Here is a 15216-nt window from a genome sequence, read left to right on the forward strand (position 1 = left end):
AAAGATCATGCGAGTAGGGTCGAACCAGCGCTTTCGGGGACGATGCTTCCGGATTCCTTAGTTTTTGTAGGTGAATTCTTTTGGGAATAGTTTTCATTTTCTTCGTCTGCCGGGATGGGAGAACGCACCATTATGCAAAATACACATTTTAAATGCTGGAGAAAGGAAAGACTGAAACTTGGGAGATAGTGTGAGAGGAGATTAAGGGAGAAAAGAAAGGGAGGAAAGAGGGGGAGGAGGAGAGAAGAGTTGAAGGAGTAGCAGCAGCGCACCTCCGTTGCCACCCCTCCCGTCTCTCCTCCACCACCACCACCTTTTGAGAGACCGCCAGTGGCTGGGGTGGAACCGGCCCGGCAAGACGTGTCCGAGGCGCTGCGTTGGCCGACGTTACGCGAACCGACACTCGCCAACAGAACCCCCCCTCCCCTCCCATCTCCTCCCCCTGAAAAGAAAACCATAATGTGAAATGGGTTGAGCGAACCCCCCATTAGTGGGGTTGTCAGCCAGATGTGCTGACTCTTCAGTTTTCTTTGGCCAGAGACGAGCTTTTAGACCCCCCAAAAAAAGAAAAAAAAAAGTGCAGGAGTCCAATTCGAAATTGCATCGAATAGTTTTTAGCTTTAGCGTAAAGTTTTGTACGAGTGCGGTTTCCGTGTGCGTGCGTGCGTGCGTGTGTGCGTTATTTTTTTACCGGGTTCGTCTAAAGTTGAACTGAGAAGAATAATACCAACTCAACTGATTATTTCCAAGCAAGCGAGAAGTTTCTCACTGATATTTACCGCGAAGCCCTTACGCATTGCATGTTTACCAAGTGATCATGGAGCCATAAAAGTGTGGTCGTTTGAGAGAGAGAGAGAGAGAGCGAGCGAGAGAGAGTCTGTAGTGAAACTAATGTAGATTTTGCTAGTTGTAAAGAGATTACAGTGAACTGTTGAACTTTTGTGTCAAGTAAAATGTTATATATAGTGTTACTGTGTTAAGTGATGTGTGCATCAATGTCGATTACCCAGATATATGTATTCACCGTAGGAATCTTAGATGTCTTTGTTAATTAAGGAAGAAAAATAAACAGTATCTACAAATAGAAGCTTCAAACCCACAAATTTTTTCCTTTTGTGTAATCAACTTACCATATCGTTGTTATACTACTGAGTCTATGAACCTTAAAACACGAATTGATTTTCGACTGCGAGAAACCCAATTTTTCCCCAAAACGAAAGAAAATTAAGAAGTTAAATTAAGAAATTAGATGAATTTATTTAGGTGAAGTATATTTAGCTTGTCGTCTTTGTGAGTGTGTTTTTCCGTGGTTATTCGTTGTATTGTTTCGATCGATAATCGGTGATAATTAAAAAAAAATAAATAGATATTGAAATTTAGTATTGAGTTTGATTCTAAGTCTGATGGAAGCAAAGTGATTTTAACGATAAGGAAAAAAATAGTTTTGTCAAAGGCTTCGACGAATTATTGAAAAAAGTTGTCTTTGTACTAATACTCAACATACGCCATTCGAAGGTTTGTAACGTTGTTGCTGTTATTATAAAATATATATGTATATATTGGAAAAGAAATGTTAAGAGATTCATGAAAAAGTCAGTTATATGTATTATTAACACAAACTGTTAGATATTGTTCTCAAAATATATATATATGTATATATATTGATTTTTAGCAATTCTAAGTCAAAATCTTGATCGAAGAGAAGGAAAAAAATTCTTTGAAAGATAAAGAATCAAAATATCATCAAGGTTGTACTTTAGCCGATAGTTTGATGAAATAGGAAAATTGTAATTAACAAGAGGGATCTCAACAGAGAGAACCGAGGAACCGGGTGAATAAAGAAGAAAAGAAAGAGAAGGAATAGAGAGAAGATTGGTGAATGAATTAATTGAAAAGGAGACGTTGCAGCAAGAGAATAACTAAGAGTTCCGTTGCATGCATCACCTCCTTTCATCGGTCATACGACACAGGGCTTGGGAACGAATAAGGTAAGGAACAAAACTCTCTCTCTCTCTCTCTCTCTCTCTCTCTCTCTCTCTCTCTCTCTCTCTCTCTCTTTTTACTTAAGTAATACCGCATGTAGGCACATGTTTTTCTGATAATTTTCGTTCTCTCTCTCTCTCTCTCTCTCTTCCTTTTTGCTGAAGTAATACTGCATGTAGGCACATGCTTTGTCATAATTTTCGTACTCTCTCTCTCTCTCTCTCTCTCTCTCTCTCTCTCTCTCTCTCTCTCTCTCTCTCTCTCTTCTTCTTTTTATTGAAGTAATACCGTACGGAGGCACACGCTTTCTCATAATTTTCGTGCTCTCTCTCTCTCTCTCTCTCTCTCTCTCTCTCTCTCTCTCTCTCTCTCTCTCGTCTTTACATAAATTTATGAATGACGTCGTCGGTATAGTTGCTGGCTGAAGCACGGAAAGAAATAAATAAAAGTGAAATGTTCGTGACATTTAGCTCTGCCTTTCTGTCTGTCGCTCGATCTTCCACAGTTTCTCTCCCATTCATACTTATGTCACAGTAGTAGATACTTAATTATGTATGCTTTGTAAACATTTGTTACTTTATATATATATATATATATATATATATATATATATATATATATATATATATATATATATATATATATATATATATACACACATACATACATACATACATACGTACACACACCTAGATACGTGTATATATATATATATATATATATATATATATATATATATATATATATATATATATATATATATATATATATAAATATATATATATATATATATATATATATGTATATACATAATATATATATTTATATTTATATTATGCACACACACAAACACACCAATTACCCCATCCCTCAAAAAACGAAAAATGCACCTGGCACATCCTAATCACGATAATCAACAAGGCCAGTGCCTATAGATATATGAAAAATAAAAAAAAAAAATACATACGTAATTTTGCTTGCGCTAATCGATCGGACAGTTGCAAGTTCACCCGGTGGGGTGAGGGTTAACATCTTGTTTCGGGAAGTACTTCCGGGTCACGTAATTTTTAGGTCTCGAATCGATCCGGACACACACAGTCAAAAGTAACAAAAGAAAAAAAAAAATCGAAGAGACAGAGATTGACAGTTGCAGTGAGCGGAGCCAACAGACAAACAGGCAGAGATAAATGTGATAACCTCCTTCACTCAGCGACATTAAAAATTCCGGATCGATTCGAGACCTAAAAATTGCGTGACCCGGAAGTACTTCCCGAAACAAGATGTTAACCGTCGCCCCACCGGGTGAACTCGCAACTGTCCGATCGATTAGCGCAAGCAAAATTACTTACGTACTTTTTCATACGTATTTTTTTTATGCATCTAAAGACACTGACCTTATTGATTATCGTGATTAGGATGTGTCAGGTGCATTTTTCGTTTTTTGAGGGATGGGGTAATTGGCTATGAATGATTTCCCTCAGGATTTATTTGTCAGTGCCTAAGCACGGTCACACTTACACACACACACACACACACACATATATATATATATATATATATATGTGTGTTTGTCTGTATATGTATGCATGTATATATGTGTGCTTGTGTGTATATGTTTGTATGTCTTCATGTATGTATATATATATATATATATATATATATATATATATATATATATATATATATATATATATATATATATATATATATATATATGTATATATATATATATATATATATATATATATATATATATATATATATATATATATATATATATACACACATATACACACACATATACATATATATAGCGTGGGTGCGTGTATTGACCTACATTCCTTATCGACTTACTGGCCTACATTCATTTCCCCTTAGGAGGGTGGCTCCAGAGGGTGTAAGCTTCCTGTTGTCTGCCCATCTTTTAGGAAGAATATTGCTGAAGGTTTTTAGCTCAGTCGCTTTTCGACCTTTGATGCGACTTGCCACTGTGGAGAAGCCACCGGACACTTAGTTCAGCAAAGGCACTGTTCAAATCGTTCCCACTGCTTAGGATTGAACGCTTGAGTCATACTGTGTGGTAAGGATGGAGACAATTTAGGCTTTAACTGTTTATATATATATATATATATATATATATATATATATATATATATATATTATACATTATATACAGTATATGTATGTATATGTCTGTATATGTATATATATTCTATATATATATATATATATATATATATATATATATATATATATATATATATATATATATATATATATATACGTATATATATACACACATTTTACAACACACCCTTAGGTATTATTATTTATCTTTTTCTTACTAAAGCTAAGTTTCTTCTTTATCATTTAAGCATGTAAAATGGGTATTGTAAGGGATAATACTGCTTTACGAATATTCAGTTTTTGAAGTATTTTACCTGTAAGAGAAGGAAAGAGAAATATGAATGAAATGTAAGTAGCAAACTTAAAATGCAACTATTTTATTTAACTTTTTGTGACGATAGCTAGGACAAATAAATTCCATTGAACCTGATAAATATATATATTGTATATATATACATACATATATATATGTGTGTGTGTGAAATATAAATATATATATATATATATATATATATATATATATATATATATATATATATATATATATATATATATATATATATATAATGGTGTGAATATCTACACGTCTGTGTCTTTATGTGTGTCTGTTTATATACGAACATTTGATTGCCCAGTATCTTCGTGTAGAAATTATTCGACATTTTCCAATTTTCCCTCTAAGGTCTGTCTCCGGAGAATGAAAAAAAAAAAACATTGGTCACTGTCGAATTCATAGTTTAACTTATGAATCGAGGATAAGCACTTTGTGCAGAAAGCTTACTTAACATTAGCCACTTCGCTTTTGTACATTAAAGCACTACTGTTCACTTTATCACTACCATTCCAGTACCTCATCGTTCTCTCTCTCTTCGTGGCACTTCTTGATTTTGAATTTTTTTTTTCCCCCACGAACTCTTCGTCCTTAATTATTTCCGAACTGTGATCCATCGGTTCACCTCCACTAACCTTTTTACCAGTCTTTTGTATCTCAGTATTTCTTCGTACGTACAGCGCTTTAAATTCACGCTAACAGCTTAAATCCTGTGCCTTATATTGTCTTTCATCATTCAGATTTCGTACATTCCAGCTTTGCTTCCGTGTGAATGACTTTTCACTTCCAGATTGTCTAAATACAAGGTGCTGTAATACCTTCGATGCCCAGCTTTTATGTCATCGTACCATTATCCCTTATAATTAGTGCCAAATTACTTAGACGAATCGGTTGCTTGCGTTCCCCCAGTGTCTCATTTGACTTGTGGTAGAGTTGGACATATAAATTAGTTGTGAAATTTATTAATAATCACCTTATGATATATAATTATATATATATATATATATATATATATATATATATATATATATATATATATATATATATATAGTATATATATATATATGTGTGTGTGTGTATGTATGCATGTATAGATAAGTGGTTTTCATTGGACCGTTGTTCACTGGAGTCCATAAAAGGAACTGAGCGAATGGAACTCACATCTATCCCCATGAGCATAAAATTAATGCTAAACGTTGCTGCTACGATGGAAACAAAGACATTCCAGCCTAGTTCTGGTGACTGTATCCAATGGATTCCGTATGTTTCAGTGCTCAAGTAAAGTATACATTACATTGTTTTACCATCGTTAGAATGGGTTTCGTGCAGGGGTTTAATGCAGCTCTTAGTAAAAGCGTATGAAAATTTTATAGATTTGTATTCAGCGTTAAGAGGTCACTCTGGTAATTACAATATACAGTTCTCATGAACTTCGCCATTAAGTTTTATGTATTCATTCCCATAAAGTCAAATCACCTCCCATAGTGGCACCATGTTGGTAATGGATATATTTTTGCTTTAGAAAAAAATATATACGAATTCGATAGATGTGCGGGTGTTTATTTTAAAATTCCCAGCTTTGTTAGTGTATTTCAGTAAAGTTGCCATATTCCTTGTAGCGATTGTTAGTAGGTAATCCCAGCCGTGAAAGGAATTTTCTTCATTCATTTATTGTTTGGACTTCAAGGCTATCGATGTAATGGGCGTGGAAAAACATCAAGAAATCGATATTTTACATGTTGCAAGCATTAATGAATAATTGCTTAACATTAGGCTACCAGGATAAGGATGTGTATATTCACTCTGACAAAGACGTAACTGAATTTGACATATTAGTATAAAAGATCTATTCTAGCAAATGTAGGTTCCGTTTCCAATTGGGGGAAAAGTTGCTCCACTAATTTCATATTTCAATTTTCAGTTTTTTATAATACACACTATACACACACATACAGTATGTGTGTATATATATTATATATATATGTATATTACTATATATATATATATATATATATATATATATATATATATATATATATATAAATTTTTACGTGTGTGTCTGGCAATTCCTTTACCCTCAGCTAAAAACTATGCCAGTAGTACTGACTGGGATACAGCCTCACCTAACGTTCCCTCCCTAGTCTAACCTGTAGCCCAACATCCTATTTGTTTGTTCGAATACCATTCACTCCTGGACTCCATTCTCATTGCCTTATATATTGATTGCCCTGAGTTATCAAGAACATCTTGAAACCAAGCAGAAGATGGAATAACTAGTAATTTCAGGGGTTATACAGACTTTCTATATATATATATATATATATATATATTTATATTGATATATAAATTTGTATATGTGTATATATATATATATATATATATATATATATATATATATATATATATATATATATATATATATATATATATATATATATCGCAATGAATATATAATTTATCGCATCCCAAGGCAGAGGGACACATAGTGGGAGACTGTGAACCCTTGGTTAAGCAATTTCCTTTCTAAATGGTGGATGAGCCTCCCTTTCATGGATGCCTCAGTGACCCTAGTAATTGTGATGCAAGGTAACTAACTAAAAGTCAGTTAATAATGCGGTCAGTGTATTCTAATGTGTCAGGAGTAGTAAGTGATATAACCTGGACTTTGCTGCCCCAGAGAGTGCCAGTTGTTTTAGAGATATGCCGGAAATCAGAGATTGCTTAGTAAAGTTACAGGGCTTTGAATCACAATCTGTATGGCTGATTGGCTGTGCTTGGAATATACGAAAAGGTGGTTGCGTTAAACGTGGTACCGAGTGCATAGGTAGATATAAGACATGAGAGGGATATGTTGATATGTATGAGTTCCCAGGAATAAATGAGAACAAAAGTTTTATGTGAATATAATTGTAGAGATGATTGACTATTGGAAATACATGGTTGCAAAGAAAAATAGCTATAAATATAACAAGGAAAATGATAACAATGAGGAAAAGCCTTGGGTTATATTAGTACTTAGTTATTAGAAGAGAGATTTGATAGATATTAGTAACGGTTAAAGTGGATATTAACACAGAGTAAAGATCAAGTTATGCACAAAGAGGTGAAAATTTAATTGTTGTAAATTGAGTTGAGAAAAATTAGTTTAATTGAAAATACACGAGAACAAATTAAAGAGATTACCGTTAGGTGCAATAGCATGGTGGCGGAAGTGTGATCGAGTGATTGACAAGGTAAATGTATGTATGGATTAAGGAAATTTACCGAAAAATTGTTGAGAATTATAAGTTTCTCATAATGTAAAATGTACAGGTGACTGAGCAAACTTTGAGGGTTATAAGGCTTATTACATTATAGAGGATAGTAAGGAAGGTGTATGGTAAGGTTGTGATTTCGGAAGTAGACCTAATAACAGAAGCATTGATAGATGAGGAATAGTTGGGTTAGACTAGCAAAAGGGCGCGTGGTTCAAATGTGTTTTATAGAATGATCATGTGAGAAGCTTAAAAGCAAAGGGAAAATTCTTTTTATGTGACATACAATGACCTAGAAAAGCTTATGACAGAATCATTAAAAATGTGCTGCGGTTGATGATAAATTATTGAGAAGAATTGAAGTGTGTTTTATAGAATGATCATGTGAGAAGCTTGAAAGCAAAGGGAAAATTCTTTATATGTGACATACAAAGACCTAGAAAACTTATGACAGAATCATTAAAAATGTTCTTGTAACGACCCGGGTGGGTCGTTATGCAGGTTCTTTAACATACTCAGGACGGGGCTGTCATGACTGACGGCAGATGCAACAAAACAAAGGAGGGGAAAACAACAAAAACAATAAAGAAAGCTTAAAATTAATTTATTTACAAAATTTACAAGTGAGTCAGGTCTGGTAAAAAGATAAAAACCATAAATACAAAGAAACCAAAAGGCAGCTCTAAACAAAAACAAGTTAAATAAACAAAAAGTAGCTGTAAGAAAAAAAAAGGCAAAAATAAACAACAGCAGGCAGAAAAAAAAACCAAACATACGTCCTCCATCGGGGCACCAAGACAGCCCTCAGCTGTGCAACAGGGACAAAAACCCATCAACCAGAAAACCCCGATGGAGACGTCAGGACAGCCTCACGCTGTCATCAAAGATGAGCAGCTCGTGGTCACACGACTACTCATGGTCACACTCCACCTCTACGACGTGCTCCACTTCGTAGGCGTGCTCCAATTTGCTGCTCAAAAACTCGACCAACGTCGACTCCAAAAAACTGCCTGCTGCTGCTGCCACTGCCGCTACTTTTGCTGCCCTACCAGACCCGACTGAAGACAGAAAAACGGCAGCTCACCACGAAAACATCAAAACAAAAAAAACTTGAAGGTAAGGAGGCAGCAATCCACAAAAGGGAACGAGCGGGGAACCAGCAGTTCCCGCAAAACCATCACTTAACGTGACACCTCCCCACCTAAAAGAAAAAAAAAAATTTTTTTTTTTTTACACATGCTCCCCTCCAATGCCGTAACAACCCCGCCAGCCAAAACAGAGCCGCCCTGTCACGGTCGCCATTGTAACGACCCGGGTGGGTCGTTATGCAGGTTCTTTAACATACTCAGGACGGGGCTGTCATGACTGACGGCAGATGCAACAAAACAAAGGAGGGGAAAACAACAAAAACAATAAAGAAAGCTTAAAATTAATTTATTTACAAAATTTACAAGTGAGTCAGGTCTGGTAAAAAGATAAAAACCATAAATACAAAGAAACCAAAAGGCAGCTCTAAACAAAAACAAGTTAAATAAACAAAAAGTAGCTGTAAGAAAAAAAAAAAAGCAAAAATAAACAACAGCAGGCAGAAAAAAAAAACCAAACATACGTCCTCCATCGGGGCACCAAGACAGCCCTCAGCTGTGCAACAGGGACAAAAACCCATCAACCAGAAAACCCCGATGGAGACGTCAGGACAGCCTCACACTGTCATCAAAGATGAGCAGCTCGTGGTCACACGACTACTCATGGTCACACTCCACCTCTACGACGTGCTCCACTTCGTAGGCGTGCTCCAATTTGCTGCTCAAAAACTCGACCAACGTCGACTCCAAAAAACTGCCTGCTGCTGCTGCCACTGCCGCTACTTTTGCTGCCCTACCAGACCCCACTGAAGACAGAAAAACGGCAGCTCACCACGAAAACATCAAAACAAAAAAAACTTGAAGGTAAGGAGGCAGCAATCCACAAAAGGGAACGAGCGGGGAACCAGCAGTTCCCGCAAAACCATCACTTAACGTGACAGTTCTACAGTTGATGATAAATTGTTGAGAAGAATTGAAGTTTTATAACGAAAGCGAATCGTGTGTTACAAAATATAGAGGGGGGGGGGAAATGACTGTTTTGACGTTAAAATGAGTCTGAGGAAAGAGTGTGATATGTCTTCATGGCTGTACGATCGCTTTATTGTTGCATTGATGTAAGAAATGAAAGAAAATCTGAATTATGTTAAAGGTTTAAATAAGAAAATGGATCATGGCTGGAGTGTGGAATGTGGAATAGTTAAGTAGTTGTTCATGAAAACCTATTCCTCATCTGTGATATGATGATGCTCAGGAATAGTGAAGAAGTCTGTGAAAGAGTTTTCAAGTATTTGCAATCTGAGAAAGTTTAGAGTAAAGTAGTGTGGCCAGGAATAAGATTTGACAAAAGATTAGGAGAAGATTTGGAGTGTTGAAGTCATTATCGAGATAATTTATCCTTTATGAAAATTTGTGGATGCTGACTTCGAATGAAAGAACAAGGCTCAGACTGTTAAGATGAATCGTTTCCTTAGCACATGGGACATAGGTACAACTGAAAGGGTGAGAAATATAGGGATACTAGCTGACTAACCCGGCGCTGCCCGGGAAAACTGAATGACAACTGATAATCTCTCTCTCTCTCTCTCTCTCTCTCTCTCTCTCTCTCTCTCTCTCTCTCTCTCTCTCTCTCTCTCTCTCTCTCTCCCCCTGACATCACTACTCTCTCTCTCTCTCTCTCTCACTTCCTCTCACTCTCACTCTCTCTCTCTTCCTCTCACTCCCTCACTCTCCCTTTCCTGTTAAGATTGTTACTTCAGTTACATTGCCCAGCATTTTTGACATTTTATATTTCACCCCTTCTCACACCCCGCATTCCTATCGGGGCCTAAACTTGGAGTTAAAGGGCATCGGGAGTGTCACTATTCATCTCAGCAACCTTGGAAGCTAAGGATTAGATACTAATATATGTAATTTTTGACGTTTTATTTTTCACACCTTCTCACCCCCTCCTTTCCTACTGTGGCGGAACTTGGACTTAAAGGGCATCGGGAGTGTCACTATTCATCTCAGTGACCTCAAAAACTATGGATTAGGCACTTAATATCTGTCATTTTCGGTTATTTTTACATGTCACTCCCTTCCCACCCCTACCCCCTTTGGTGCCAGTATTCTCTCCCAGATAGTAAGTCATATGTATACCAAGGTTGGGTGAAATTGCTCAATGCGTTTCAGAGTTATGCTGGAACATACACACACACATACGTTTTATATATATATAAATGTAGAAGTGATAAAAATATTAGCTTATGTGAAAGGGTGGATTAGCGTGTTTCGAAATGGTTGGTCATGAAAAAAGAATGGGGAACTATAGGAATAATGGTATATTTCAAATGTTTTGAGATGGAGGAGGAGGAAAACACCTAGAAAGTGCTGGAGAGACGGAAAGGCATAGGTACTGGAAGTAAAACTTTTTTGAAGTTTTGGACTGGGTGGTGCCAAAAGAGTACGGTCTTACAGTAGCAAGTCTGTAGGGATGGAATTGATAGTCAGTACCCTTTTTCTTTACTCCAGCAGATATTGGTACCCATTTTTACGTGGGCGAACTTGGCGAACAGGTGGTAAGTAGGCCGAAAGCAGTGTAAGAAACCTGCCAAAAGAAGGTTGAGTGATACACTGCTAATCCTCAGTTCCCACCCTGGCTGATTGTACCTTTCAAATGTAGGTGGAGTCTGTGCGTGTGTGTGTGTGTGTGTGTGTGTGTGTGTGTGCTTTTAACTACAATCCGTGAATCTGAAGGGGAAAAAATATAATAAGTAAAAAATGCGCTGAAGATTCTTTGGCGCAATCAAGTTTTCTGTACAGCGTATAATGCTGTATGAGCCGCAGCCCATGAAACTTTTAGCCACGGCCCGATGGTGGCCTGTCCTAGAGCGTTTCCAGACGCACGATCATGGCTAACTTTAACCTTCAATAAAATGAAAACCACCGAGGCTAGAGGGCTGAAATTTGTTATGTTTGATGGCTGGAGGGTGGATGATCAACATACCAATTTGCAGCGCTCTAACCTCAGTAGTTTTTAAGATCCGAGGGCGGACAGAAAAAGTGGGGACGGACAGACAAGGCTATCTCAATGATTTTCCTTTACAGAAAACTAAAAAATATATCACCTTCCAAGATGGGATTCGAATTCAAGGGTGTGAAGTTACAGAGAAGACGGGCAAGTATCCCATGCTACAAAGACGCAAAGATGCTTATAATATTTTATCTTTTTGCAAATTTCGTTATGTTCAAAACTTATGTATATAAATCGCCTACCTGATATTGCCTTGAAAGAATTCCTTTGGTAAATTGATTTAAGTTACTCTTTATTTGAAAATTTTTTATTTTAGTATATTTTTCATTCTATAACAGACTCATTAAGTGAAAGGAACACTTTTTTTTTTTAAATAAAGGAGAATACAAGTTTAAGCATTCTCCTAAATTCTTCGCTTAATTCATTAAAAAACGAGAACAAACGAAATTTAAAACTTTAGCTTCTTATTCTTTTCCATGGGCGACAACAAAAATTCCTTTGAGTCAATCCTGTGTAAACTGCTCTTCATTTTTTTTCTTTATTAAATTTCTTGACATGGGACATTTAATCAGTCTTCGCCATTTTAAAAGTAATAATATAATAATCTCTTCTAACTGTAAAGACGTGAGGAATCTGGTAATGGACAAAAAGTCAATTTCCTCAGGGAGACTTCATGTTTCTTTTCACACTAAATTTTCTGAACAGGAGAAAATCGCAGTATTTTTGGAACAGCTTTTCTTTCCAGCAGATATCCGAGATTTGTAATTTACTGTTTTAAGTGCCCCTAAAATTCATCTCGTATGTTTTTCAACTTTTATTGTTGGGAAAACACCTTAATATTCAAGCGGAAAGAAAACGAAATGATATTTGTCCTCCCTTACTTTCTCTTTTTTTTTCTGTGGGGCATTATTGCAGAATTTTTGGCACTGAAATATACAATCAAATTCAATAATAGTAAACTCTGCGTTATTTTGTAAGTAAGCCAAGCAACTACAAATGAGATTTTTTCCTAACATTTCGTAAATCTGAGGATATTTAATCGAGGAAAATGTAAACTACAATATGTAGTAATTGGTGTAATTATTTCTTGTGCTTTTCTCTACATTTTATTTTGCAGCTTTCAGGACAGAAAAAAATCCAAATGTCAACACAGAATTTTTTTTTATTACTGAAGGAAATTAAGTTATAATTAGAGCATTCATTTAAATGTACACAACTTAAAGACGGCTGAAAACATTCAAGATGGTAAAACCATGACTGAAATTTTAGGAGACAACAATGTTGGCCATATTTTGAGTTTTTTTAAAGCCCTGTGGTTTCTATGGAAATATCGTATAATTTTATATAGGTAAGTCTTTGTTTACCATATTTATGGGAGTTTTAATTCTATTAGAAATTAAATCGATTCGAGTTTACCTTTTTAACATTGACCTTTAGAATGTTCTATTATAAACTCAGTATTTATATCATTCCCATTTTCATTCATTCTCATCTTAGCGCTGAATGACCCTATGGGTCCCAATGCTTGGCTTTATGCCTGAATCACATATTCCATTCCCTCCAAGTATGGGGCCGAAAAAATATTGTGATACCTGCCGCGACATCTAAGGGCTACAGGAATCACCTAAACAGAGAGACTCCTGAAAATAAACCTCTTCTGTGAAAGCTTTGAATCAGAAAGAATCCTGATCTGAAATATCTTTGATTTCCTCCTTTGAGGATGTCAATGAGAAGGTGAGATCAGAAGGATTCGTAGGATACCTACTTTAGATGTGCCCTTTTTTTCCTCTGTGTGTCTCGCTCACGTCCATTAGCAACTTAACAAAATCCTACGTCGTCAATTTTGGACGTTTCAAACACGTTAAGGGTAATGTCTGGGATGGGGCTGTAATGTTAAAGATGTTCTTGGTGTGAGGATACGGATAACATTCTCTCTCTCTCTCTCTCTCTCTCTCTCTCTCTCTCTCTCTCTCTCTCTCTCTCTCTCTCTCTCTCTCTCACATTGTTCTCATCGTGTTTGATTGCTTCCTCTCCGTCAGAGTCGACTTGGCAACAACCTCAACTTTGCTCATCTGCGACTGGATAGTCATTTTGTCTTCCTCCGCTTAAAGAGAGAGAGAGAGAGAGAGAGAGAGAGAGAGAGAGAGAGAGAGAGAGAGAGAGAGAGAGGTCAGTGACGAATGAATGAACAATGCTTTCCATATTTAGTTTGCCTTGGAAAGAAATCCTTGTTGAGTTTGAATGAAACATTACGCTGGAGAGTTTTTTTTTTTAAAGAAAAACCCCGCGTGGATTTTGTTTTTCATGTCAAAGATTGGAAGTGGAATTTCTTAATCTAAAGTTTCTGTATAGAATCTGACAAAGTATCCTGTCTGGGATGTCGTTCAGGTAGACCTTTGGTGTCACTCTTAAGAATTTATTGTTATTTCCTGTTAATCTCTTGATACGTTTGACTTGAAATTTAGTCCATTGGTTGATGTTTAGTAAGGTCTGCATTGATGTGTGTTAATAAGTAAAAATGCATAATTATGTATATGAGCAAAGCTGTATTTATCAAGATACAAAAATGATTAAAAATGAAGGCTACCGACCATTTGCGTCTCAAGAGGACCGCCGTGCAAATGGTCGAAAGCTCCCATTTTTAATCCTTTTTGTATCTTGAAAAGTACAGCTTTCCTCCAATATATAATTGTGGATTTTAACTTATACCTTTGCACTCACGGTATAGTGATGCTTCATTAATGTGTTTATGTAAACAAAATGTAAACCATTCACAACATAAACTCAAAAATATGATGCTCATGATCTCAGACCTTTGACACTTTCTCATAAGGATACTGAAAGGAACTTGAGTCGTTCAGGGATCGTAAGAGACCTATCTACTTTAGACAACTTTTTTATCCGCTTTTTTGTATCGCATAAGTCGCGCTCGGGTCCATTAGCATTTCTGAGGAAATCCTGTCGTCTCTTTTGGGGCATTTAACAGACCTTAAGGGCAGTGTCTGGAATGTTGGGACTAAAGTTGTTCAGGTATAAATATACCAAAATATTCTCTCTCTCTGTCTGTCTGTCTCTCTGTCTGTCTCACACATATATATATATAATTGTAAGTATGTATGTATGTACATACATATTTATACACATAAGTATACATATATATGAGTATGTGTGTATGTATACGTAAATATATATATATATATATATATATATATATATATATATATATATATATATATATATATATATATATATATATATATATATATATATAGAGAGAGAGAGAGAGAGAGAGAGAGAGAGAGAGAGAGAGAGAGAGGCGCGGTAGGGTAGGGAAAGCCTGGTCACAAATAAGTAGGCTAATCTTTAATCAATTTCCCTGTTTAAAATCATTATTGTAATAACGATCTTGGAATGATGGTCCTC

At 35.9% G+C, this 15216-nt stretch overlaps 1 protein-coding gene across 8 annotated transcripts in view; it reads left to right on the forward strand.

The window, feature by feature from the left end:
* The first annotated feature begins 328 nt into the window (after positions 1–328).
* LOC136837493 (uncharacterized) overlaps positions 329–15216 on the forward strand; it is a 1465013-nt gene continuing 1450125 nt past the window's right edge. For 6 of the 8 annotated variants that reach the window (XM_067102289.1, XM_067102292.1, XM_067102293.1 and 3 more), the window contains exon 1: positions 330–1988. The gene's annotated coding sequence lies outside the window, so the exon portion shown is untranslated. Of the gene's footprint in view, positions 1989–15216 lie in introns of all 8 variants that reach the window. The other 2 variants (XM_067102285.1, XM_067102291.1) reach the window with 2 other exon arrangements.

Source organism: Macrobrachium rosenbergii, chromosome 59 (assembly GCF_040412425.1).
Source record: "Macrobrachium rosenbergii isolate ZJJX-2024 chromosome 59, ASM4041242v1, whole genome shotgun sequence".
In the NCBI taxonomy this organism is placed as follows: domain Eukaryota; kingdom Metazoa; phylum Arthropoda; class Malacostraca; order Decapoda; family Palaemonidae; genus Macrobrachium; species Macrobrachium rosenbergii.